This window comes from Stenella coeruleoalba (assembly GCF_951394435.1).
Source record: "Stenella coeruleoalba genome assembly, chromosome: 7".
Taxonomy (NCBI): Eukaryota; Metazoa; Chordata; class Mammalia; order Artiodactyla; family Delphinidae; genus Stenella; species Stenella coeruleoalba.
The window spans coordinates 107,187,613-107,214,911 of NC_137153.1; the positions used below are offsets into that span (position 1 = coordinate 107,187,613).

Genomic DNA, 27,299 nt, shown 5'->3' on the forward strand with positions numbered 1-27,299 from the left:
AAAGAGCCCAATGGTATACAAAATGATTACTTTGCTCCATCTCAGCATGGTGTGAGCACACCTGCTGTGCAGGGCCCATTCATGTGACATGACTCCAAGTGGGCTGATTAAACGGTTATGCTCATTGATCTCCGGGGACTATTCTGTTATGGCACTGACTCAGCTGGGTAAACAGGTTTTATTGCTGCTTAGTGTCTCGTGATGGGCCCACCTAATTATTCTTAATCCACTTTCTGTAATATTTGGTTTCAAGAGTATACCCCAACCCCAACCTAGATTATGTTTTCTTTCGGTCTCTGATAGGTACACAATCACCACTTGATGGCAAATTTAACCAAAAAACACCCAATATTCCATAATGGCTTAAGAGTTGAACCCTGTGTCTATCTTAAATTCTTAAGCTTTCATCTTAAACTATTTGGTCAAACTGGACCAATTTACAAAATCAGTCATAGACATGTACATAGATATGGGATATACTTTTAGAGTCTAAGCAGTACTGGGAATCAAAAATTTTAAGAATTCAAGCCTTGTAAAATGAAAATTGAGGCTGGTACACTATTACAATCATTGCTAGCTATTTTTGTTTGTGTGTGTGTTTGTTTTTCTTTATATGGTAATTGTAGGATTAATTCACAGACAAGCCACTACACGTAAACTCAAATTGAAAAGCGCGCATAGAGGAGACGAATCACATACAGCAAAACATGGTAAAGTCCTTTAATTAACCAGAGCAACAGTGCAAAAAAATTATTGAGAATGATCTCCAGGGTATCTTCTATTCCCTGAGGCAACTTCTAAATTATCAAAATTTATTTTCTTACCGTAACTGCTAAACTGTGTTTTCATCATTACTTCTTCCATTTTTACTATTAGTCAAATAATCTCGGAAATATGAGATACCATTAAATCCTATAATTTTCCTCTTGGGGTTACTGAGACCCTAAGAGGGCAGGGGATTTGCCCAGCTCTTGTCTTACAGCAACATGGTAGACTAAACGTCCTGAGGGACACTCCTCTTTAAGGGAAAGAAAGAAAAAAAAAGCTAGGTTATAAAAAGGACAAAATTTGGATAAAGTGTTAGTGTTTTTTAAAGGTAGGGAGTATTTCCATAAACATCCTGCTCCCAGAACATATACAGCTCTAAGCTGGTGGAAGCTAGGGAAAATGGGCCAATGAGAGAAGTAGCAAGTGCTTGAAGGTAGGTATCTAGAGAAATCCTATATTAGAATTACTGAATCTTGGACTAGCAGAGTGGTGGAAAGCTGGCTCTGTGGCTTCACATTAGCCATGACTCTCAGTGGAAGAGCAAATGTCCCCAATCTGGGGCATACATAGGGTTGAGGAGAGGCAGATTCATACCTCCATCTGAAAGTCATTTCAACACAAACACAACCAATAGCCGAATACTATGGCAGTAGAGACAGGCTGTTCATGACACCCATTGCTGAGGGTCTTTTAGAGCCCTATTGTGACAAGACACCAAGCACAAGTGAGGACATTTCTAGGTCGGGATGCACTTTTGCCCAAGGGAACGGTAAGACTATGTGAGAGAAGGTCTTTCTCTCTGTACAAGAAGGTCTTTCTCTCTTGTAAAGAAGAGGCTACACTAATGATTATTATTTCTAATAATTGTAGCAATCTTTCTTGTTATAGTGCTTAGCTTCTGGAAGTTTCTGACATGTGCTAATGAGGACAAGATTGCAGGTTTGATGGACAGAAGAGTGAGTTCATTTTAGTCCTGCCATCAATACTGTCAGTGTGTATTACTGATTAGGAGGGCCACAGATATTAGAAGTGTGGCTGCCTCTGGTTAACCCATCACTCTTATAATAATGCTCCACAGTATAGGAGTTAGCAAGAAAGAGTTCGGCATCAAAACAGATGGTCCGTTTGCTCTAAACTTGATGAGTCATTGTCCCAGTTGCTGGTCTCTAAATTCCACGAGGACACAGATTATGTTGGTCTCATTCATTACTATATCCTGAAGGCTTAGCTGAGGTCTTGGCACATAGATGGTAATCCTTTACTTTTGGATGAATGAATTATTTTAATCAATTTACAAAATATTTAATGTAATACCCTGGAGGGAGTCCTGGCATTGGAGCCACAAGGTCCAGGCTGTGTTAGCAGACTTGCCCATCAATGTTGTGGCCTGTGGAAGGTACTTTAACCTTTTAGGACCTCACCACCTTTCCCATGTGTAAAATGGAGCTTGGATACATATTTCACCAGATTGCTCTATGAGTTTAGGAGCTGTAAAGTTTTCCACAGATATTAGGTACTATTATAAATTTAGCACTTATGCAGCACTGAGTGAAGAAATATAAATGAGGAAATAAATAAATTAAAAACTGATAGTTATTGAGTAGCCCCGAATCATACACTAGACACTTTCATATATGCTTTACTATTTAAACAAATAGCATTTTTAAATAAGTGTTAGTATCTCTCAATTATCAGGAGGACAACAAAAGGCTCCGGTACAGATTGCATTTACCTGGTTTTAAATGGCTACGATGATTTCCGTCTCTCCACCATGTCTCACTGCCTCCTGGCACAAGTGTAAGGGCAGAGAACAACAACATGTCAGAGTGTACTTAATTGCTTAATTACGTAGTACCACATATAATGCTGCAGTTTGGAGAAGAGGAAGAAGGGGGATGCCAGGAAATGTCTAACAGACAGAGTAGGAATTTAATGAAGCTTTGAAAGATGGGTGGAATTATTTCCTCTGATTTAAAAGGGAAAGCATAAACCTTTAGCATACATGAAGCCATCAGCACCCACAAAGGAACAGAGGCCAACATAAGTACTGGGGTTAATTCCATTTGCAGACTTGGGCAAAGCCAGTATATGAGAGTAAGGGAAATAGAATTGAATTGCTTTGCTTCACCCAGATTATACACAAAAATATTGAGCCCTTTGTGCACCAAGTGTGACTACTTATTTGGGTTCCCTGATCTTGATCCTGAACATACAGGTGCTAGGAATGAGGGTCAAAACTTGTCCTTGAAGAAGCTGGTAGTAGCACAGCCCACCACAACCTTCCTCATCACCACAACCCAAAACAAATCATAGAAATATTGTTGGGAGTGATGAAAGAGATGCTGGAATTCCAACAGTCTGAGCCATTTTTATGTGGGTATTAAATAAAAGTATTTCCACAGAATCCCAGAGAACTTGAGATATTCTGGAAATAGAGAGTTACACTTTACTCACTTTCTAGTTGCAGCTGTTTATGTACTTGCATTCATGGGCATTGCTGTTACTATGGTAGTTGATTGTCTGAATCTTCTTTTTATCCCTTAAATGAAACTTGCATTTTAGTAACTGTCAATTCTGCTTGTATGTCAGAATTACTTAGGGATATTTTTAGGAAACTATATAGACCAGGGTCCCACCCCCTGAGATTGTGATTTAATAGATTTAGGGAGTCATGGAATCTAGAGTTTGAAAATTCTCCCCTGAGATTCTAACGCAAGGCCAAAGTTCACTTCCAGTGGCGTAGATCATACAAACACCTGATCCAGGTGACCCGTGAATTAATAGCATTCTTTAGGATTGGGAGGGCTCCTCCATCTCCCATCCATGAGTCCTATCTCTGGCTGTACTTAGTTACATAAGGTTTTTTGGGGTATTTTTTTTTTCAAAAATAGATTCTTCGGCTTCATACTCGTTTTTTTGTTTGTTTTTTGCGGTACACGGGCCTCTCACTGTTGTGGCCTCTCCCGTTGCGGAGCACAGGCTCGGGACGCGCAGGCTCAGCGGCCATGGCTCACGGGCCTAGCCGCTCCCCGGCATGTGGGATCTTCCCGGACCGGGACATGAACTCGTGTCCCCTACATCGGCAGGCAGACTCTCAACCACTGCACCACCAGAGAAGCCCCATACTCATTTTGATATAGGAATATGGATTCTGTATTTTTAATAAACTTATTTTTTCATAATTTTAGGTCTACAAAAATGTTGTGTAGCTAGTTTAGAGTGTACTCCTATACCCTTCACCTCAGCTTCTCCTAATTTTATATAACCATGGTACAGTTTACAAAACTAAGAAATTAGGACTGGTATATTGCTATTAACTAAACTATAGACTTTATTCAGATTTCACCAGTTTTTTCATTAATGTTCTTTTTCTGTTCCAGGATTCAAGCCAGGATATGATAATTCATTTAGTGGAGTCTATATTTTAAAGACAATTTTAAAGGTGATTTTGATATAGTCAGTCCTCATACCAATGTTTGTAACTTCCAACCTTATCCAAGCTGCTCAGTTTCGAGGTAACTGAGCACATTCAGAAAGGACTCAGTTAACCCAGCTATCTGACAAAAAACAGCAAGGCTTATGAACTCCTGGTTATCCCATTATCCCACACAATCATGACTAGGCTCCAGGGGATTTCAAGGAAGCCAATGAAACCTTGTGGAAATAAAAGCAGTTACAACACTCAGTAGGAGTGAAGAGGCTCAAAGACCTATTAGAGCTTGAGGATAATGATATGTAATTGGTAATGAATTTGGTAATGAATTTGAGGAAAACTGCTTACCCTAGTTTTTTTTTTTTTTTTTTCAATAGTGTATGAATTAATAATCTAAGATTATATCTGTGATCAAAGACTTAACCACACAAACACAAGACATGCTCTGTACTCAACATTGGCAAAATCTATTTTCCATTGATTTATAGAAATAGTCAATGGTATACAGACTTCTGCAGGAGCAAAAAGTGTCAATACCTGTAAAGTAATTATAAAGATAGAAATCCTAATTTCAAATAAATTTCTCGGAAGAGAATTTTCTTTTCTCTGTAAACAGCACTTTATTTCAAAGAGCTATACAAATACTGTATGGAGTTGGAAAATGTAAACACACACACAAACATCCACTTATGAGCATGTAGCCTCTTAACCCTGAATAAAAGACCGTTTGAGGTGAAGTCCTCATGCTCTCTGCTTATGATGCTTTGATTCACCTCCTGACATTGCTTGGCTAGATTTCATACTTGAATTTATGTCTTTAGAGCTCAGCTGGTCTAAACCATTGCACCTTGATGAAAATTTATTTAATTTTCTTTTTTTCAAGGTATTGAGCTTCTAATATTCACTTGCTCAGCATTGCAATCAATGTTTCAAGCTATTAATATTTTTAGGTACTAAATTCTGACCATTGTCTAGCAAGGTAAAGAAGAAAGGGAGAACATTCTCAGAGGAAAACATATGTAACCACATCACCTAAATTTTATTTAACCAAGGTTTTATAGTTTGCAAAACGTCATCTCCTTATTTGAGTTTTACAACAAACCTGACAGATTCTATGGTACTTCCATTCTACCCATGCGTCTCCTTATGGTTCCAGGAATTATATAGTTCTTGGGAGTAGTAAAATTAACAACCAAGAAAGATTCATCCACTGCATTTACAAAAGTTCACTGACTGCTTACTATGTGCCAGTCATTGTACTGAGTTCTTTTAATAAAGAGACATTTCTTAACCTTTTGGAAACGCTTGACAAACATATATAACATCCCCCCAAATCTAGAGAATTTCTTAAAGGCTCTTACCATGAAATAAGAGAAGTCCATTGGGGTGCTGGCTCATACACTGAAAGTCACCTCAGTTGACTTCTCAATTGACTTTTTACTCATGCAAACAAGAGGGTATCTTGTTATAGGATTCAGGGTGGGAATAATGCATGAGCCCAGATATTCTCTTTGAACAGAAAGGTTAGTGGATATTAAGCCCAGGCCATGTTTAAGATTAGCTAGAAGACAGGGTTGTCAATATGCTATGATTTGTTGTGCTTGAAACATCTCCACTAATCCATGCCCTGCTAAACTATTTTTCACCTTGACATTGAAAAAGTGTCTAATATCCTTGTATTAATCACAAGGTAGTTAAAGTGTTTAGGGATAGATGGTAGATTAAAGATCATCTAACTCAGCTCATTGATTTTACAGATGGGGAAATTGAGACCCAGAGAAAGGAAATGGCTTATCCAAGATTATGAACTATTTGGTTGTGAGCTCAAACTATAACATAGCTCTCCTAACTCTATGTCCATTATCAGTTTCTCTTTATACTCCCCAACTTTATGCTATTGCTGCTGTATAGCTGTTTCACACTAATAATGAAAAATGACGTCATAAACTTTTTAGGTTTGTAGTTGTGTAGTTCACCACAGAATCTATATTTTAATAAGTTATCCCAGGTGATTATAATGCACCTGCCCTGATACAGGTCCACAACCAACAGTGGGAAATTCCAACTCCAGTCTCCCTTATCAGTGACCAGGTATTATGACCCTCTTAGGAATTTATTTTTGCATTTATAAATGTTTCACTATATATTTAAAATAACGTTATTATGATTACTCTAGCATATTGTTGTTAGGACTCAAGACAGCTTGGAGCATTTGTGTTAGAAGCCCAACTCTCCCTAAAAAGACCAGAACTAGAAAAGGCAAATGGCAACCAAGAAACACAAGATCATGAAAATTAAATCAAGAAAACATCCTGTAAATATTTTAGTTCAGTCCTTTCTTTGACATGTGTCTCAAAGGAAATAAGAGACTTGTTTGATCACATAATGATGTTGTCAGATGTTGTATTTGTCTGCTAGAGCTTCCATAACAAAATACCACAGATTGGGTGGCTGAAACAACAGACATTTATTTCCTCACAGTTCTGGAGACTTGAAGCCAATGGTGAAGGTGCTGGTAAATTCCATTCCCGGCAAGAGCTCTCTTTCTGACTTGTAGACAGCTGCGTTCTCACTGTGTCCTCACATGCCTTTCCTCAAGTATGTGCATGGAGAGAGAGGGCACGTGAGCGAGCTCTGGTGTCTCTTCTAATAAGGACACTAATCCTATTGGATCAGGACTCCATCTTTATGACCTCATTTAACCTTAGTTACCTCCTTAGAGGCCCCATCTCCAAATACAGGTCCTCTGAGGGTTATGGTTTCAACATAGGAACTTTAGGGAGACACAAACATTCAATCCATTACAAATGCAAGTACCAGTTTTCTTATTGGTGTTTAAAAAGATACAGCATCTAGGAAGTGGGAAACGTGTGCTGCAAGTACTCCTTTATGATCATGCATCACAGTATATTTCACGTTGGTGTCTTCACTGAGTGTGGGCTTGGAGTATTTTCTAGGTTAAACCTACAAGTAAAGATTCTTACATTCTAAGAATATGGGTGTATGATAGAAAGGAGAGAAGATGGTGAGGAGGAGGAGGATACATATTGCTTATACCAATGTACACAAACCTATTGTTAGCACCTCCTTGTGACTCTGTTCGGATAATGTCACATCAATGACATAAAATCAGCTACAGTGGGAGTATTTACAACACGCAAATTGGTAAATGTGAGAAATCAGGGCCCACTCCACCCTACCCCCATGCCAAAGGGCCAGTTAGGAATTATTTACCAACACGCTGTTTAACAGATTTGGTCAGTGATTTGGGTGTGTGTCTGGGGTGAGTAATAGCTTATGGTGGGGTCTTTGATCAAACGATAGACATTCTGATCTATAATGTGAGTATTTGGGTGTACAGCATAAATATCATGGTGCTGATGGGTTGTGGGAAAAAACACACACTCTTGATGATTCTAAATTCTCCCATCTGTAAAATGGAATGTTATCTACACTTCAGATTAGAATATGACATTAGAAATGACTGTATGTTTGTATGAATTTCTAAGAAAATATTGCATAATGATTAAAAAAAAGATTCAGAATCTGACAACATTTAATATGGGGTCAGACCCAGTGATTTAATAACAATGTGACCTTAGATGAGTCTTTTAATTAGTCTTAACTCCATGTTTCTATTTATAAAATAGGGTTAGTATATCACTTTCTCATAAAATGACTGTGAAGGATAATTAGATCATGATGTAATGTGCTTAGCGCACTTCCTGGCATCTAAGTAGTCAATTCATATCACAACTTCTACTACTATTACTACTTCTGTTACTACCAATACTTCTATTACTACCACTTCTAATACTCCTACTGCTATTACTACTAATGAACTTCCTCACTTTACCAAGTGCAAGGCAGGAGTTGGGAGTCCTGAAAGAAGGGAGATTACAGCTATTCCTGGCTCTGAGCAGTCAATATTCTTTTTACTACAGAGCAACTGAATTGATGTTCTCTGCCACTAGGTTGGCACCTTTCCTATGCCAACAAGTTTGGAGTTACAAAATCCAAACTTACAAGAGCTTATATCTGAGCAGAGAATTAATAGCAGTTAAACAGGTTTCATTGTGAGCACCTCAGTGGAAATCACTCTCTCCAGTTCATCTCTTCTGACAGCTGGCTATGGTTGGGAGACTAAATGAGAATTTACAGGGAAGGAGACAAGGATGATTTTGGAATTCAAAGCAGTATTTTCAGATGGCAAAACATGAAACTGGGCATTTTTAAACCGTGTTGGGAAGGTTAGGTGGAAGACTCCTGCTGGCAAAAACCTATGCCTGTCACATTTTAAACAAGAAGTGGATAGCTCTTTAGGGATATATTTAGATATGGAAGGAGAAGTCTACATAGGTCAAGAACTAAGGCTTTGGAGGCCCTTTCCACATAATTTAGCCTAAGGTATGGTTTCCCCATTTGTAATATTGGGATATTCATGTGCTCTCCTCAAAAGGCTCTTGGAAGAATTAAATTATGCAGTCTATGGAAACCAGAGATCATAGTGCCTGAAACATAGTATAAGCTCAATAAGTTGAATTTGTTGAGTTTATTTTTACACACATTCTCAATTTCTCTTTCTCCTCTTCTGTTTTCTTCCCTTCCCCCTCCTCAACCTCCTTTTTTTTTTTTTTTTTACCGTAGTTGTCATCATGATCACAATCATGATCCTCATCATCTCATTCTCTCCATCATCTAATATATGTGGAATTCTTACTATGGGCTGGACACTCTTCCTATTTAATATTCATTATAATTCTTTACTGTAGATATTTCATTAACTCTGTTTTACAGATTAATAAATAGAGACACAGAGAAGTGAAGTAACCAACACATATAACCAGTTAGGAGTAAAACGGAGTTGTAAATAGTTATCTTGTATTCAGAGCTGGTGTGCTTTCAAACATGTATATATTTATGTATTTGCTAATCACTGCCAAAATGTAAATTCCCTTCTTAGAATCATTGCCTTGAAGGGTCTAGTTTCAATTTTGTCATCTGGCTATTTGGGTGGTGAATTGAATTATAATCATCACTAAGGTATTAATAACCTATTAAAAAAAAACACGACTATCTGATAGCCTAAAAATGATACTGACAATGTAAGATCAGGGTTTAGTCATTCACAGATATTTAGAGATTACTTACCATATGCTAGCTACTAATCTTGATGAGGATAAAGTAGTGAAAATACTGGCAACACTCAAGTTTCTATGGAACTTACATTCTAGTGGGAGGAAATAAACAATGAACTAACAAGAAGGTTGGAAAACTTTTTTTCTGTAAATGACCGGACAGTAAATATTTTATGCTTTGATAGCCATATGTTCTCTCATGCAACTATTATAAAGTGCAGAAGCAGTCATAGAGAAAAAATAAATGGCTGAGTTCCAATAAAGCTTTATGTATAAAACCTAGTGGCCAGCCAGATATGACTTTCAGGCTATAGTTTGCTGACCCTTGAATTGACACAGAAATGAATACGTAAAGTAAAACAATATTAGTTAGTGGTTAAGTGCTAAGTAAATGATTACTGTAGGTAATGTCACAGATGGTGACTTACGGTGTCTTCTTTAGGTTGTAAGGATTGAGAGGATCTTTTAGAAATGTAAGCTGAAATTTTAATAAAATGAGAGAAGCAACCATGAAAATCAGAAGGAAGAACTTACAAGGAGAATGCAAAGTGTCTAGAGGAGAAAGTCCCAGAACCTACTAAGGAAGGAGAGTGAAATAGATAAGGCTGGGAGGGTAAATAGTGGACATATAATAATTTATAGGCTAGGTTAATAAATTGTAATTTTATTATAAATGAATTGGGAAGTCATAGGAGGGTGTTAGACAAAAATTTACATAATTTGTTTAATGTTAAAAAATTACTTCGGAGGGTTCTAAGAAGATGGTAGTAGTAGCATAGTCTTGTATTCTCTCTCAATCATCATCTAAAACAAAGAAACTAGATAGGGAAACCAAAAACCACTGGATTATATTTATAACAAAAGTAGGTGACAGGATATTTCCAGGAACACAAAACTACAAGCAAATTGCCAGAATCCATAGGACCTGTCTAATATCAACATCTGTGTGGCAGAAAACAGAGGCAAACAACAAAGAATCAAAACCCAAAACAGTCAAAAGATATTCATTAGAAGAAATACAGCATGTCAGTTTGAGAACAGCAGTTGAAGGGAGTTTGGTCAGATGAAGACAAGGAGTCTATGGCAAGACTAACAGAGCTTGAGCAGGTAATCAGCACTGAATTATTCACTAGCAATTACATACTTGAGGATATTGACCCAGGAAGACCATACGAAGACATATAAAATTACTAGACTTTCAATAAGAAGAATCCTTTGAACATCTAGGCAAAGATATCAAGTGACTTATAAGGGAAAAAGAAAAGTCATCTTCAGACTTCCAACAACAATGCTTTATGTCAGAAGAAAATAGAGTATCGTATTTCATATTTGAAGATAGAAAAAGTGAGCTAAGAATTGTTATCCAGCAAAATTGACTCTCACATATAAAGAGTGTGAACTGTTATCAACATGCAAGAATCAAGGAAATACTGTTCTGATGAGCTCTTCTTAAAGAATCTGCTAGAGAATGAACTTCTGAAGACCAAAATAATTGGAAACACATTGATATTACTGGTGTAGAACATAAAACATATACAGTTGACCTTTGAACAACATGGTTTTCAACTGTGTAGGTCCACTTATATGTGGATTTTTTTCATTAGTAAATACTGTAGAATTACACGATCCATGGTTGGTTGAATCCACAGATGCAGAGCTCAAGTAAGGGAGGGCTAACTCTAAGATTTTCAACTGTGCAGAGGGTTGGCCCCCATTACCCCCACTTTATTCAAGAGTCAACTATAGTTACTTATAGACTTAAAATTATATGAGGTTTAGAACAATGGATATAGTATGCAATAGCTATATGCTCAGATAATGAGAGCATAAAAATAAAAATTGTTATGCTCACAGACTTAGAGAATGAGCTTATGGTTTCCAGGGGGGAAGGGCAGGAGGGGAGGGATAGATTGGGAGTTTCAAATTGCATGTGCACACTGTTATACTTAAAATAGATAACCAACGAAGATCTATTGTGAAAAATAATAAAGAAAAAACAATTGTTTAAACCTGAAAATAATTTTATATATGTATACTATTAGGTAATAAATTTTATTGGGGAAAACAGTTTTTAAAAATTAAAAAATAAATAACTAAAAATTGAGGAGGTGGGGCTTCCCTGGTGGCACAGTGGTTGAGAGTCCGCCTGCCGATGCAGGGGACACGGGTTCGTGCCCCGGTCCAGGAGGATCCCACATGCCGTGGAGCGGCTGGGCCCGTGAGCCATGGCCGCTGAGCCTGCGTGTCTGGAGCCTGTGCTCCACAGCGGGAGAGGCCACAACAGTGAGAGGCCCGCGTACCCCAGAAAAAAAATAATAATAAAAAAATTTAAAAATAAAAATAAAAATTGAGGAGGTGGAGATAATGAGGGAAAAAAATGTGACTTTTTTTACCCTTAGTGGTGGTGGTATTAGTATTGTTATTCTAAGAACATTGTGTAGATAATGTGGGATAAGTAAATGAAAGTATATGAATTATTTTAATTATATTATTTTATGTATCCTCAAAGACCATGATTCTTGCTGTGCAAGAGGAGTGATGCAGATGTTACACAGAGGAAGTAGCACTTTTACAAAGAAACAAGCACTCAAACAAAAAGGCCTATAGTTCTAAATTAGACTTGAAATTACCAGCAGCATTTTTCTACATCTATGTCTATATATATCGACATCTTTATATCTATACCTATACCTTTTTTTTCTTCAAGTTCTGTTTAAAGAAAAGACATTACCAATGACCAGACCAGTAGTGATGAGCTCAGAGAATGTACTTGAAATATCACATTTCATTTAAAGAAAAACAACAACAACAAAAAACATATAGCAAGACTTCTTGGAGAAATGGCTACGACCAGGTCTGGGGCAGGAAATGTTCAAGATGAACCTAGAATATCTTGCCATTCCGGGTATCTAGGAAGCAGTCGAAGATCACTGAAGGCATGTCAGATAGGCTCAAGACTCATCAAAAGGAGGACCTCACTGCCAAACAAGAGGCGACTGAGCTTCAAAATGAATAGTAAGTGCAGTTAATTGAAAACTATCAAATACGTTTAAATCCATGAGTTCTGGATGACATTTAAAGCAAAACAAAACAACGACAAAATGTAATTGGTCACATTTGGCCATAATAGGGCACCAAATCTTTATCTAGAAAACTGGTAATTAAAGGGAAAAATTCAAATGTTTATCCTACCTGTCTCTACATGTCCCCTATGAACTCTACCACTGGCTAACCACACAGTAGACAAGCAAGCATCTCTTTACAAAAGTACACCAACTGTTCAATAAAGACAGAAAAGAAAGAATTTGAATATCAACATTTGGCAACTCCTAATGAATTAATGGATCCAGACACTGAGCTGAAACAGCTGAGAACTTCTCAAAAAGAGAAATAGCGGGAGTGATGTGTCTCCTGACGAAAGCACACACCACCACTTCTAGTTTTGCCAAAGAGATTGAACGTGAGTGTGACCTGGGCTCTGGATCCAGCTGCCAAAGTGAAGGGTGAAAGAATGGGTGACCTGTACCGTGGATGTGTAATAAACAAAAGCCAGGCTGTGGGAAACTCCACAAGTTAAAGTCTTTGGGCTATTCAACAGATAAATTGTAAGAGAAAGAAAGGGAAGAAGTGGTCATTGTGGTTATAGATTATAGGCAACACTAATCAAGGAAATCTGATGACAAAACATTACACACACACACACACACACACACACACACACACACACACACACACACACACACACACACACACACACAAAAGATTACTATAAAAGTCAGGAGAGTGGCTGCTTTTGGTTGAGTGAGATATTTGAGTTAGAAACAGCCAGACGCAGAGAGGGACTTCTGAGCTGGATGGCAAAATTCTACTTTTGTCCTTGGTAATGGTTTCAAGTGCGTTTGTCTTACAATAATCCATTAACCTCTATATTTGTTTTGTGTTTTTTTTGAATCTTTTGTTTTACAAGGAAAAATACTTAAATATAATATTTGTTCTTCTGTAAAGAGATTAGTTGAAAGGGGAGCAAGGATTAAAAACAAGGACCCAGGTTAGGGAGCGAAGTAGCCTAGGCATGACGATGGAGAAGGAGTTTAGCAGGATTCCCTGTTGTACTTCAGAGAAAGAGAGAAATCATTTGGGCTGCATTCTTCTTCCTTATAGAAGAACACTCAAGACACTGAAAGGAATGTGGAGACAGATGTACCAATAAGTGTTTGGACTTAAAGCTAAACACTTACCTACTTGATTGACGCATCAAACTGTTCCATTGGGGGTGCTGCACACGTTAGTGAGATAGCTACCTTTTTTAAATGAATAAGCACAATCTGATAAAAATCGTCACTGACAGGCACTGCTTTAGTAGGACTTTTGAGAGTCATAATGGCCAAATTACGATTTGAGACTTTTGTATATTACCAGATTAGTTTTAAACTAGTATATATTAGTTCATATTGGAGGAAACCATTTCAATTTGGGGGAAAAGGGTTGGACAAGGCGTTACCTATGGATGTTCCACAAATCCATGATTATAACACATATCGTAGGTTGTTAGCTATTAGAGAAGGGACCTGTCTTATTTACCAGTGCTGCTGTGCAAATATGTGATAAATAGAATCCAAAATTTAAATTCAAATTGAATTATTAAATTATTACAAAATTAATTAATATCTACAAATAAATAACATTGATAACTTACTCACACCAAACTCACACTTACTCATTTTTTTCTCTGTAAGTGACAGTAGATCTTTATGATTACTGTAGAGGCCAGAAAGGATGGGATGTGTTAGGGATTGGGGTAGGGAACTGAGAGGACAAGGAATGGAATTCCTTGTTCCACCTGGGAGTGGAACAGAAATGAGTCGGATGCCTGACTTTAGTCATTACTAATTGTGTAAACTTGGGGAAAGTCCCTTATCACTACTCGACCTTAACTTCCACCGTTGTAAAAAGGATGTAAAGCAGGAATGATAATTATGAGTGTTGAAAGAACTTATAGTCAATGGCTCCATGCTCCTATGCCACATAAAAGTTGCTCAATAAAAGTTACTTTTTTTCTTCCTTAGTGATGATTTTATTTGTGACCTTCTTCTACCAGTTCTGAAACCAGCTTTTCCATGTTGGCTAAGCCCTGATGCACCACATCCTGCTGAGTGTTTTTCATCTTGAATGGGTCACTGTTGACATCAGGGTCGACATTTCCCAGTACATCCTCTGCAACTGCTATGTTGATGCCAACGTGACCTGAGTGGCTTCTGTAATAATCCCTTTCCTCTACACAGTCACCTGCTGTCAGGAGCTGCCTGTGCAGAAGGAAACGATTCCCAGTCCCATCAGAGCCCTAATTAAAAGTGCACCAAATTAAACTTGAATGCATGGAAAACAATTAGCTCTCTCTTTTGTCTCTCCATTCAGATCCATAATGCAGAGCAGCCAGGTGTCATGTTCAACAAATCTCCATCACTTGATGGCTAGAGAAAGGAATGGTGTTGGAAAAGCTCCAGAAACTTCCCCTGGAGGCCTGTTCTGGCTTTCCCATCTTTTCAGGGACTCAATTGTCATGATGCTTCTGCTCGAATCCCTCTTTCTAAATATCTCCTTCTTCTCCCATCTTTCACTATCTTCTTCCAAGAAAACAAACCTTAAAATAAGTCTCTTTATCACCATGTTCTTTATCTGGAGGTTTGCAAAATGTTTTCAACAAAATGCGAAACATGGTTGTCTGGCCTTTTTTTTTTCCACAGGATTAAAGCATCAAACACAGACACCAGTTCACTCTACTGTTGTCCTAACATTACATACATACCTTAGCAGAAGGCATCCCTGCTCCCTGCCATGGTAAACATAGTCAACCCTGTGTAGGCTGTGATATTTTTTCTCCATATATATGCATAAATTATTCTACCTAGAATACTTTCTTGCAACTGAGTGATCCTTAACCTTATACTAATTCCAGTAACTAGGCCTCTGCCGTATACCCTCATAATTACAGGGGAACTGAATAAACTGCTCAATTCCCCAGTGTCTTTTAGACTGGGGCCCTTACTCAATCACCCAAGCCCCACCATTCCCAAGACCTGGAAAATTATTATTTCTCTGGAAACTCCTGAGGAAAATGGTTAGGAATCCAAAATTAAATCAAAATATACAAACAAACCTATTATCTTTTTGAAAACAAGATCTTTGGGAGGAGAGACTCATGGGCTAGTGAAAAGGAAAAAGTCCAGGCTTCGGACTATACCATTTTGAATTCAAGTTTTGTGACTTGAATTATCCATGTGACCTTTGCTGTATTACATAACTTCTCTGTGTCTCAGTTTTTCTGCTTATAAAATTGTGATAATAATATAATATCTATACATGTGCTGTTTTGAGGATTAGTGATGATTTACGTAATGTCTTAGCATGGTGTCTTAAGTGTATGAAGGATGGTATTGCCAATGTGAAGGAGGTCAGTCTGGCTAGAACCAAAAATTCACACTGAGCTATTGTCTGGAAACAAGACTGAGGGGAGGACATATTACAGAATGAGGTAGAATGAAATTTGCAGTTTCTCATGGTGATACTATGACTATCATAGTCTAATTTAAGGGCCACCTGGTTGTATAAGTTTGTGGGAAGGTCATAGAAGCATTGGAATAAATGGAAGTTCTCTTAGAAACGTTTAGTCCATGGTAAGCACACAGCACAATTGCCACCACTTGCCATCTTATCATCAAAGCAGATTCTGCCATTTGGTCCCAGGGCTCTCTCCCAGTGATTTGGGCATATTCTCAGAATTCTTTTCAATTACGTAAATGGTTTATTGCAGCCTCTAGCTCACAAAGCCTCTAATGGTAATAACATACTCAATTTTCTCATTTTCTAGTTTCCCCAGTCAGAAAATGTCATTTGCAGACACTCAGCCATGCATGCACCTTCCTGCTTACACGAATGACAGTCGTGATGAACACACAAGTCTGGTCAAATCTACACAGCAGTGGTGAGAAACATTTGTGGTTGGCAGCACACATTCAGATACTAGAATTTCTGTTGTCTCACTTGAAGGCACAAAAGGACTCAAAACAACACTAAACAAGTCAGCAACAATTACAACATCATCACTACCGTGGCATAACAATGACTCACAGATTCTTTCTGTAAAAGCATCCACAGTTATTACACCATTCACCTGGTCACCCTTTGGCACTGTTTTGCTATTTGAGGAGAACTTTACAGCTCTGTAGAACTTTCTTACAATCTTGAGACTTAATACTCAAATGTTTCAGTAAATGCCTGATCATTCTCTTTTGCTGGTCTGCTGCTTTATTGCACTTCTTACCTCTTACTGGTAGCAAGAGGTGAGCATTGCACAAACCTCTCTGCCCCGAGCTCCGTCAGACAAGCATCACCTCGTGATCTTTCTCTGCGGTTGTAGCCAAAAGGAATTTGAAATCAGCATCTGGTGATTCACCTGGGATGGGCTTGCTGTACACCAGTGTGCTGTGGGGTACATTTTTATAGAGAAACAAAAGCTCCCACTATAAATCATGAAGGAAAGTTGGACTGCTTAAGAGGGACCAGTGCTTCAGGGAGAGTCTTTGGAACATAACAGACAAGAATAAAGCCTCAAGGAAAAAATCAGAAAAATGGTAGCCATATGGGACTGAGGGGAAATTCTCATTCTTTTCAGTATTTATGAGAAAGAGGTAGAGAAACTTTCCAGGACAGTTACATAATTATACCCATCAAGAAAGATATTCCCAACAATTGGTTTTCAATGGGAAAGGGAATAATACAAAAATGAAATAACTACCTGGAAGATATAAAATGGGGTGGAAGGCTTTTCACCCCTTACTTCTAATTACCATTAACACTTTTCTCTCATCAACTTCATAAGTTCCAACCACTATATCTCTTTTCTAGGAAAAGTCCTCCTTTCTTATTCTGTTAATATGGTACACAACTCCTGTCTTAGGTTTTTATGTCACGAGAGTTAGAAGCCAATGAGTATATAATACTCTTATTTATTCCACCTATGTTCACCCAGCCTCCATTATTGTTGGGATGTTCTTTATTGTTGTCAACTCTGTATGCACTTTAGAGACATTGCATAAGCGATGTCTTGTTATTGTTATTGGTGACTGTTGCCTTATCCTTTACTTGGAGTTTAGAGAGTGTCTTTAGCTATATCCGTTTCTCAGTTAATCGCGATCTGGTAATTTTCATGTGTGCATGACATTTCTATCACTTTTACTCACTTATTGCTCTCTTATGTTTCTTTTTTATTTACTAACTTATATTTTTGTTTTAATTTTCTTCTTTAATTATTATCACATAACCTTGTAATATGTTTGAAATTGTCATTGTAATTACAACTTCTCTATAGTGTATCATATACTAGGATATTCAAAGGGCTTGCCTTAGAAAATAAGAATCTCATTTTTTATTCTGCAGGATCTCATCCCTGGTGTGAACCGGCTACCTGGATCTCTGTACATCGCTTCTTAACTGAGGCCTGAATTCAGTTATCTTCCTGTGTCTTCTCAACATACTTTTCATGGAATACCTGCCTGCCTGGTGAGTTTTCATTTTGTCCTCAGTTTTTTTTTTCCCCCATTATCATGTCAATTACTGATGTCAGAACCTAGCCCCACCCCTCATAATTGCAGTCCCTTGATCCTTCAGAAAAGACGAAACTATTCTGGTTGTCAGAATATTAGGTTATTTTAGTCATGTCATTATGACCATGACATCATGAAGCAAGACTCTGGACCAGCGATTCGCAACCTTTTTGGCACCAGGGACCAGTTTCATGGAAGACAATTTTTCCATGGCCAGGGTGGTGAGGGGATGGTTCAGGCAGTAATGCGAGCGATTGGGAGCGATGGGGAGTGGTGGGGAACGATGGGGAGCGATGGGGAGTGGTGGGGTTCAGTGGGGAGCGATGGGAGTGATGGGGAGCAATGGGAGCGATGGGGAGTGGTGGGGAGCGATGGGAGTGATGGGGAGCAATGGGAGCGATGGGGAGTGGTGGGGAGCGATGGGAGTGATGGGGAGCAGTGGGGAGCGATGGGAGCTATGGGGAGTGGTGGGGAGCGATGGGAGCGGTGGGGAGCGATGGGGAGCAGTGGGGAGCTATGGGAGCAAGGGGGAGCGGCACATGAAGCTTTGCTCACTCGCCCACCACTCAACCTCCTGCTGTGCGGCCCAGGTTCCTAACAGGCCACAGACTGGTACCAGTCCGTGGCCCGGGGGTTGGGGACCCCTGCTCTGGACAACTTGCAGTTTGGTCCAAAAATATATTGTGACTAAGCCTTATATACATAATAAAGCCCTTCTTCCATACAGCTCCCTCTCCCTGACCTCTTACCTCACCACCATTACCAAAACAACCTACATCTGTTGTTGTTCCCCAGAGGGAAGATTACCAGAAGATAATAATTTTTAAAAGGCTTGTCAGTGCAATCTTGGATTGTCCTTTACTTTGGAGACTTTATGTTATGACATGCAACCTCCACCTTTAAATTTGAATCGTTTTCTAGATTTTGGCATTACTCAACCTATCAGTACCTACGGTGTCTTTTAAGTCTTATGTATTGAGCATCAATCATCAGCCAACTATTAGAGTTGCCTAAACCCCATGCATCAATTGAGGGAAAGACTAAAGGAGATTTAGGATCTCACTGAGTTTACGCTGCAAAATAAGGGATGTGGGCTAAAAGATGTTGCAGGAGAACTTCATGCTGAAAATGAGAGTACAAGAAATGTTAGGCAGAATTTTTTTCCAGTTCTCATGTACTTAAGCAGCATATTCAGAGTAACACTTTCAATTCATTAGGGAAGTTGACCTTAACAAAGTCAGTCTCTGGCACCCAAGTCTTCCACTGAATTCTGAGCTCAAGACGCTATTGTGAGCCTCTCACCTCCGCCTAGTTTCTAACCATGGGCTGCCTGATTCTGGATTTTACTTCTTACTTAGTCTCTTGATCCCACAATCATTCTTCTCCCCTGGTACTTTTATTCTTTTTATCTAAATACATATTACTATTCATTTGTACACATTATACTGCAGTCTTTAACACTTACCTTGTCTTTTTCTAGTTTGTTTCTCCCAAGGCAGAATATCTACTGGGTAACTCCTACTCATAGCTGTGGTTTTGGGCGTCTACTGAGAAGTAGAAGCCTAGAAGGAATGATTGAGAGGTTTACTGGGGAAGGGAGCAGGAAACAACAGAGCCTTCAGACGGTGATACAGGTCTGATTCCTCAGGAAAGAGAAAGAAAAGAAAGGAAGACTGGAGTGACAGGAGTTTCACATTGCAGCATGGTTCCAGGAAAGATTTATCCAGGTCAAGAGGAAGACCTTGAGCCATGGTCATCCATCTGATTAGTCCCTGTCTCACTAGCATGGACCTTGTATAATACCCTTATTGTGCTCAGTCACTGGCTAGGATCTGTCCGTGGGAAGCATGGCGGATCCATAGGGCAGTAGCTGGGGACATCATTCTGCTAAGCCATCCTGCAGTAGGAGATCTGAAAGTTGAATTTTCCTGTCTGCCACATGAAGTCAATGAACAATAGTGGGATCTAAGGCATCATTATGAGATATTTTTGGCCCGAGGTCTTTTCTCATGACTTTTCGATGCGACAGTCAATTTTACTCTGCCTCCTTTTCTTATTTAAATCTTAACTAGAATATCAACCTTTCAGGGGAGCTTCTCTGACTGCATCATTCAGTGTTTTCATTCCTGAGCAACTCAATGCCACATTGTCCTGTTTTATTTCCCTTGTAGCCTGAATTGCTATCGGACATTATCTTATATATTTGAGTGCCTGTTTACTGTGTGTCTCCCCCACCCCATCAGAGCAGGAGTCTAGTCTGACTTGTTCACCATTCTATTGCCAAGGCCTGGAAAGTGTTTGATAGCAATGCCTAGAAAGAATCAAATGCCCTGTAAATGTTATCATTACTAAAGTTATTTTTTCTTCTATTTCTATCACTCACTGTGGATCCTCCTTCTTTAGACCATCTAAAATACCACACTCATCCCCAATATTATACAACATCGTAGCCGATATTTTCACATCTTCTCTTACTAGTGTGAACTAAGAATGTCACCTGCCATATCAGGAGACAAAGGATGTTGTGGCCATCAAGCCGTCAGCCACTGCAGCCACCAGACTGTGCACCCTGAGGGGATTCAGGCTGGGAAAGAACAAAACCTGGCCCTAGACAGTTAAGGTGCATACCAAAGGAGTGATTTCAATGAGCCCAGACTCTTGCATCTTCCCATACATAGAAAAGAGCTAAATTCATTAACTTAAGATGTCTGGTTTTCTTTAATTAACAGTAATCTTTTGATGTTCCAACTACCTGGTTTTTGTTGCAAAACGCCTATGTATCCTGGTTCCTCCCTTACCTCTTGGGAGCAGTGCCTCAGAGCTATCTGAGAGGCTGTCTTCTAGGCTTAAGTCCTCAGTTTTGTCCACCGAATAAAACAGAATTCTCAACTTTTAGGTTGTGCATTTTTTTCAGTTCACACTAGTCTGTGAACATCTTGAAGGTGAAGGCCATGTTTTAGACTGCATATAACAGTGCATTGGGTATCCAGTAGTACTGATGAATGAGTGTTGATAAATGGCAGAAAGAATGAAGGGGAGATTCCCAATGTATGCAACTTTCTCAGTACACACTCATGTGTATAATGGCCTGTGAGTTAGTGCAGTACAACATGTGCATTTGAGTATACACACAACTATGGAAGAAACACAGCAGGAAAAGATGGAAAATGGACCTGAGAATGAGCAGAACAACTGTGAGCAAAGTCTACGAGATGCCTTTTCTCTTTGCAGGAGGTACATCCATTTGGTGATCAAATAGGAGGTACACAGTCAGGTTCGGAGAGGAAATCTGGTGTTTGCCTTTGTACTGGAGACAGGCCCTGAGGCCGCTGCCTGATCCTGGGACCAGGGACAGCAGCTGATTGCTCCAGCATCCTTTCTTGTGAGCATAACTGCTTTGTGCAGTGATCAAAGGCCCCTTCCATTTCCACATCTCACACTTCAGTGCCTCTTTGTCACATACCCCCGGAGAGAGGGTTTTCCCCCCTTCCCTCAGCTGCTTCTATTTCTTAGCAGAGAAGGAGCAGTTGAGTTTGGCTGTTCAGCATTCATCCTGTCACAATTTGTTTTTGACATTGTTCTCAGTTTTAAATTCCCTGATTTAACAACCGTTGGGTTTCATTTTTTTTAGAGGAGGAACATACTGGAACTCTGTGTTGACAAGGAGGGAGAATTTTAGCTCCAGCATTTTCTAACTGTGCTGTCACAGGCCAGTTACTTAACTTCTCGGTGCATCAGTTTTTATAGCCCCAGAGTTTGAATTGCAATACACATCTCATAAGATTCTCCTGATGGATGTACAAGATACTGTACGCTTTACAAACACAGTTTCTGGCCCATACTCTGCTCAACACACAGTGATCCCCTGCACTGTCTCTGGAATAGGTCTCCCATAACCTTTATAGTTACCCAATAAAATGAGTGCACCTCTAGTGGGGGAGGAGTTGCTTATTCCCCCAACCCCAATGGTGGTGCTTTTTTAAAAAAGGAGGGTACCTAGAATTCTTTGTCCTAGTTGAGGTATTGCTTATGGAGGCAGTTATGAAGCAAAGAAAGCCTTTCAATCTATTTATCAAAAGCCTTGCAAGCTTCTGCTTCAAGGGAGGTGAATCAATTAGATAGTATTGAGCGGGGGAAGTTAATCTGCATCCAGAGCATTTTACTGCACAAACAAGTTAAATGAAAAATCAAGTGCAGGCCACTTGGCTTTACTCCACTGTGGCTGGAATTGAAAGAAGAGGAACCATTCCCTCTGAATCTCTTCTGATTGTTTCTTACCTGTGCCTTAGAGAAGAAGCAGAAGTCTTGTGGGAGTAAGAGACGGGAGAGTCCTGACCTGTGACAAACAAGAAGGGTGACTGATGCTTATTAGCTTAAAGAATTAAAGACTCTTGTGGGTATTACTGTTCTTTTAGTGACTAGGAAAGACTTTTATCCAGAGGAAAGTTTGGGCCAATGGGTTTATGTTACAGGGAAACCATTTCTTCCAAAGAGATTTTCCTTTCTCTGCATATACAGTCACCATTCGGTATCCATGGGGGACTGGTTCCAGGACCTCCATGGATATCAAAATCCACAGATGCTAAAGTCCCTTATATAAAATGATGGAGTATTTGCGTATAACTTATGCAATCCTCCCATTTACTTTAAATCATCTCTAGATTACTTATACCTAATACAATGTAAATGCTATGTAAATAGTTGTAAATATAATGTAAATGCTATGTAAATAGTTGCTGGCTGTGGCAAATTCTAATTTTGCTTTTTGGAACATTCTGGAATTTTTTTCTTCTGAATATTTTTGATCCTTGGTTGGCTGAATTTGTGGATGCAGAACCCACAGATACAGAGGGCTGACTGTACTCTCACTGGATCTTAGTGTTATCTCTGACAGCTCTCTCTTTGCACCCTGCACCCAAGCAGTCAATAATCCTTAAAGAGTCTATTTTAGCATATTAGTCACTTTTCCCCATTCTAAAGGCCACCCCCATATCCATATTCTCATTAACTCTTACTCAGAATGTTATAGGATTTTAGTTTAACTCTGCACTCCTTTTTTAGTCTTACTTTCATCTCTAGTTCATTCTGTACACTAAACCTAAATTAGTCCTCAGCACAACATGGTGGAAAGAATACATATTTTGGTGTCAGAGACTCCACTTTGCATCTCTACTTAGCTATTTACTGACTTTGGGCAAGTTACTCAACCTTTCTGAGCATCTACTCATCTGTAAAGTTGGAATAATTACAGCCCTACCTCACAAAACATTTGTGACAAAAATGATGGTTCATGGAAGTCATTTACTACAATGCTTGGCACCTAGTAAACACTCAATAAATGGAAGCTATTAAGACACCATAAGAGTTCACTGAAAAGTGACTTTTTCTGATTATGTCATTGTTCTTCTAAGACTCTAGTTTCCTTGTGAGCAGAAAATATTTCTGAGTCTTCTTTGTTTCCACACAAGCATCCGCAGTGCAGCGCATAGGCAAGCACTCTTACAATTCTACCTATTATAATTAAGGCAAAATCCCAATTTTACTATTTATCTTGCAGCTAAATATAAAGTGTGGAGGGATTGTTTCTAGATGAGGCAATAATGTAAACAAAGATGTGGAAATAGAGATCAGTGAGTAAAGCACAGTGAATGTCTATGCAAAACGTCTTGTGTAAAAGCAGCCTGATGACCCCAAAATGATACTTTATGTAGCAAAGCAATGAGATAGATATACTGTGGAAAGGGGTTTCAGGGAGGCTCCTGGAGGTTCCAGAATGCTAGGTTATGAGTGCATGAGGACTGGGTGCTTATGGAGGGTTTTGAGCAGGGGGAGTGATGGAATACACTGGGCAAGAGAAACAATGTCCACCCATTTAGGTCGGAGAAGGACAAGGCACAGTGCCTTCATAGCTCAGAACAAATCACCCAATTCTATTTCCCGAATTGTTCATCTTCTATGAGGCATGATGAATGCTGACTTTAGACTCCTTCCTCTGGTTCTGCCAGCAATTCAGTAGCTTAATCTTTTTTCCAGTCTCAGCTGTTGCCTAATAATCTGTTCCAAGCACAGAAATTTCATTAACTCCTCAATGATGTCCACAGGCTTTGACCATAGATTTCATCTGTTAAGCTGCTTTTATATCAGCTACTATACAAATTACCATCTGCCTGGGAAAAAAAAAGAAGTGTGTGGTGGGGAGTGCTACAAGAAGAAAGAAGGGCTGAAGCCCTTCTGTATTTCTTAAACAACTTTCCTCTCCATGAAAATAGATGTCCAGAGAAGAAACTGAATTTCAAAATCAATGACGTGATAATGGAGTGACCCCAAATTTTCTCACCAGTAGCTTAAGAGGGGGCCACTGTAACAACCTGCATGATAAGTGATTGTCTTATCATCCCTAGAAAACAATATTGTATTTGATAGAAATGGAACTGTGGCCAGTGCTAGAAATCTGCTAAGTGCACACTGGTTTCTGCTAAGCCTGAGAAGTGGTGAGATGAAGAGGTGGAGATGGGAAAGCGGGAAGGAGGTGGAGGCAGGAGAGGAGATATCTACTAAAGATCTCCTGCTTAAAACTCTTTCCAGGTTGCTGTGCACAGCTGAGTGAATGATGTTGGAATTTCAGGCATCAGTGGAGAAGGTATTTTTGGACAGGAGTCATTCTTTATAAACTTTCCTCTGTGAAACTTCTTCTAACTTGTAAAGCAAGTTGCAACTTCTCCTGAGTTCCTATGACACATTGAATCTTCTTTTGTGTCCCATATCAAAATGCATGACACCACCCCCACGCCTTGAGCACACCTGGCCCTGGCATGACCCCGCCCTGCCCGATTTCAGGTACTCAGACTCCACCTTAACTTTCACCTACATTGGTGGCCCCAAAGGATGGGCATGTCTAAAATATCTTGAGGAGGACCTTCAAGATGGCGGAGGAGTAAGATGTGGAGACCACCTTCGTCCCCACAGATACATCAAAAACACATCTACATGTGGAACGACTCCCACAGAACACCTACTGAATGCTGACAGAAGACCTCGGACATCCCAAAAGCCGTGTGGCTGACGGGGTCTTGGTGCTCTGGCCAGAGGTCAGGCTTGAGCCTCTGAGGTGGGAGAGCTAAGATCAGGACATTGGACCACCAGAGCCCTCCCGGCCCCATGTGATATCAATCAGCAAGAGCTCTCCCAGAGATCTCGATCTCAATGCTAAGACTCAGCTCGACTCAACGACCAGCAAGCTCCAGGGCTGGGCACCCCATGCCAAACAACTTGCAGACAGAAACACAGCCCCACCCATTAGGAGAGAGGCTGCCTAAAATCATAAGTTCACAGACACCCCAAAACACACCACCAGACGTGGTCCTGCCCACAAGAAAGACAAGATCCAGCCTCATCCACCAGAACACAGGGAAAAGTACCCTCCACCAGGAAGCCTACACAACCCACTGAGCCAACCTTACCCACTGGGGTCAGACACCAAAAACATCGGGAACCAGGAACCTGCAGCCTGCGAAAAGGAGAAACCAAACACAGTAAGCTAAACAAAATGAGAAGACAGAGAAATACACAGCAGATGAAGGAGCAAGGTAAAAACCCACCAGACCAAACAAATGAAGAGGAAATAGGCAGTATACCTGAAAAATAACTCAGAGGAATGATAGTAAAGATGATCCAAAATCTTGGAAATAGAATGGAGAAAATACAAGAAACTTTTAACAAGGACCTAGAAGAACTAAAGAGCAAACAAGCAATGATGAACAACACAATAAATGAAATTAAAAATTCTCTAGAAGGAATCAATAGCAGAATAACTGAGGCAGAAGAACAGATAAGTGACCTGGAAGATAAAATAGTGGAAATAACTACCACAGAGCAGAATAAAGGAAAAAGAATGAAAAGACTTGAGGACAGTCTCAGAGACCTCTGGGATAACATTGCACGTACCAACATTCAAATTATAGGGGTCCCAGAAGAAGAAGAGGAAAAAGAAAAATGGACTGAGAAAATATTTCAAGAGATTATAGTTGAAAACTTCCCTAATATGGGAAAGAAAATAGTCAGTGAAGTTCAGGAAGCACAGAGAGTCCAGTACAGGATACATCCAAGGAGAAACATGCCAAGACAGGCATGAATCAAACTATAAAAAATTAAGTACAAACAAAAAATGTTAAAAGCAGCAAGGGAAAAATAACATCCAAGGGAATCCCCATAAGGTTAACAGCTGATCTTTCAGCAGAAACTCTGCAAGCCAGAAGGGTGTAGCAGGACATATTTAAAGTGATGAAAGGGAAAAACCTACAACCAAGATTACTCTACCCAGCAAGGATCTCATTCGGATTTGATGGAGAAATTAAAACCTTTACAGACAAGCAAAAGCTAAGAGAATTCAGCACCACCAAACTAGCTTTACAAGAAATGCTAAAGGAACTTCTCCAGGCAGGAAACACAAGAGAAGGAAAAAACCTACAAAAACAAACCCAAAACAATTAGGAAAATGGTAATAGGAACATACATATTGATAATTACCTTAAATGTAAATGGTTTAAATGCTCCAACCAAAAGATACAGACTGGCTGAATGGATACAAAAACAAGACCCATATATATGCTGTCTACAATAGACCCACTTCAGACCTAGGGACACATACAGACTGAAAGTGAAGGGATGGAAAAAGATATTCCATGCAAATGGAAACCAAAAGAAAGCTGGAGTAGCAATTCTCATTATCAGACAAAATAGATTTTAAAATAAAAACTATTAAAAGAGACAAAGAAGGACACTATATAATGATCAAGGGATCAATCCAAAAAGAAGATATAACTATTGTAAATACTTAAGCACCCAACATAGGAGCACCTCAATACATAAGGCAAATAATGCAAACAGCCATAAAAGGGGAAATGACAGTAACACAATACTAGCAGGGGACGTTAATACCCGACTTCCACCAATGGACAGATCATCCAAAATGAAAATAAATAAGGAAACACAAACTTTAAATGACACATTAAACAAGATGGACTTAATCAATACTTATAGGACATTCCATCCAAACACAACAGAATACACTGTCTTCTCAAGTGTTCATGGAACATTCTCCAGGATAGATCATATCTTGCATCCCAAATCAAGCCTTGGTAAATTTAAGAAAACTGAAATCATATCAACTATCTTTTCCAACCACAATGCTATGAAACTAGATATCAATTACAGGAAAAAAAACTGTAAAAAATACAAACACATGGAGGCTAAACAATACACTACTAAATAACTAGGAGATTGATGAAAAACTCAAAGAGGAAATCAAAAAATACTGAGAAAAAAATGACAGTGAAAACACGATGACCCAAAACCTAT

General features: G+C 39.2%; 1 long non-coding RNA gene across 8 annotated transcripts in view; it reads left to right on the forward strand.

Annotated features, from left to right (window-relative positions):
- LOC307189277 overlaps positions 1 to 27,299 on the forward strand; it is a 925,047-nt gene that overhangs the window by 412,430 nt on the left and 485,318 nt on the right. For all 8 annotated transcript variants that reach the window (XR_013829131.1, XR_013829132.1, XR_013829133.1 and 5 more), the window contains one exon: positions 17,776 to 17,898. This is a non-coding gene — a long non-coding RNA (uncharacterized lncRNA). The remainder of the gene's footprint in view (positions 1 to 17,775; positions 17,899 to 27,299) is intronic.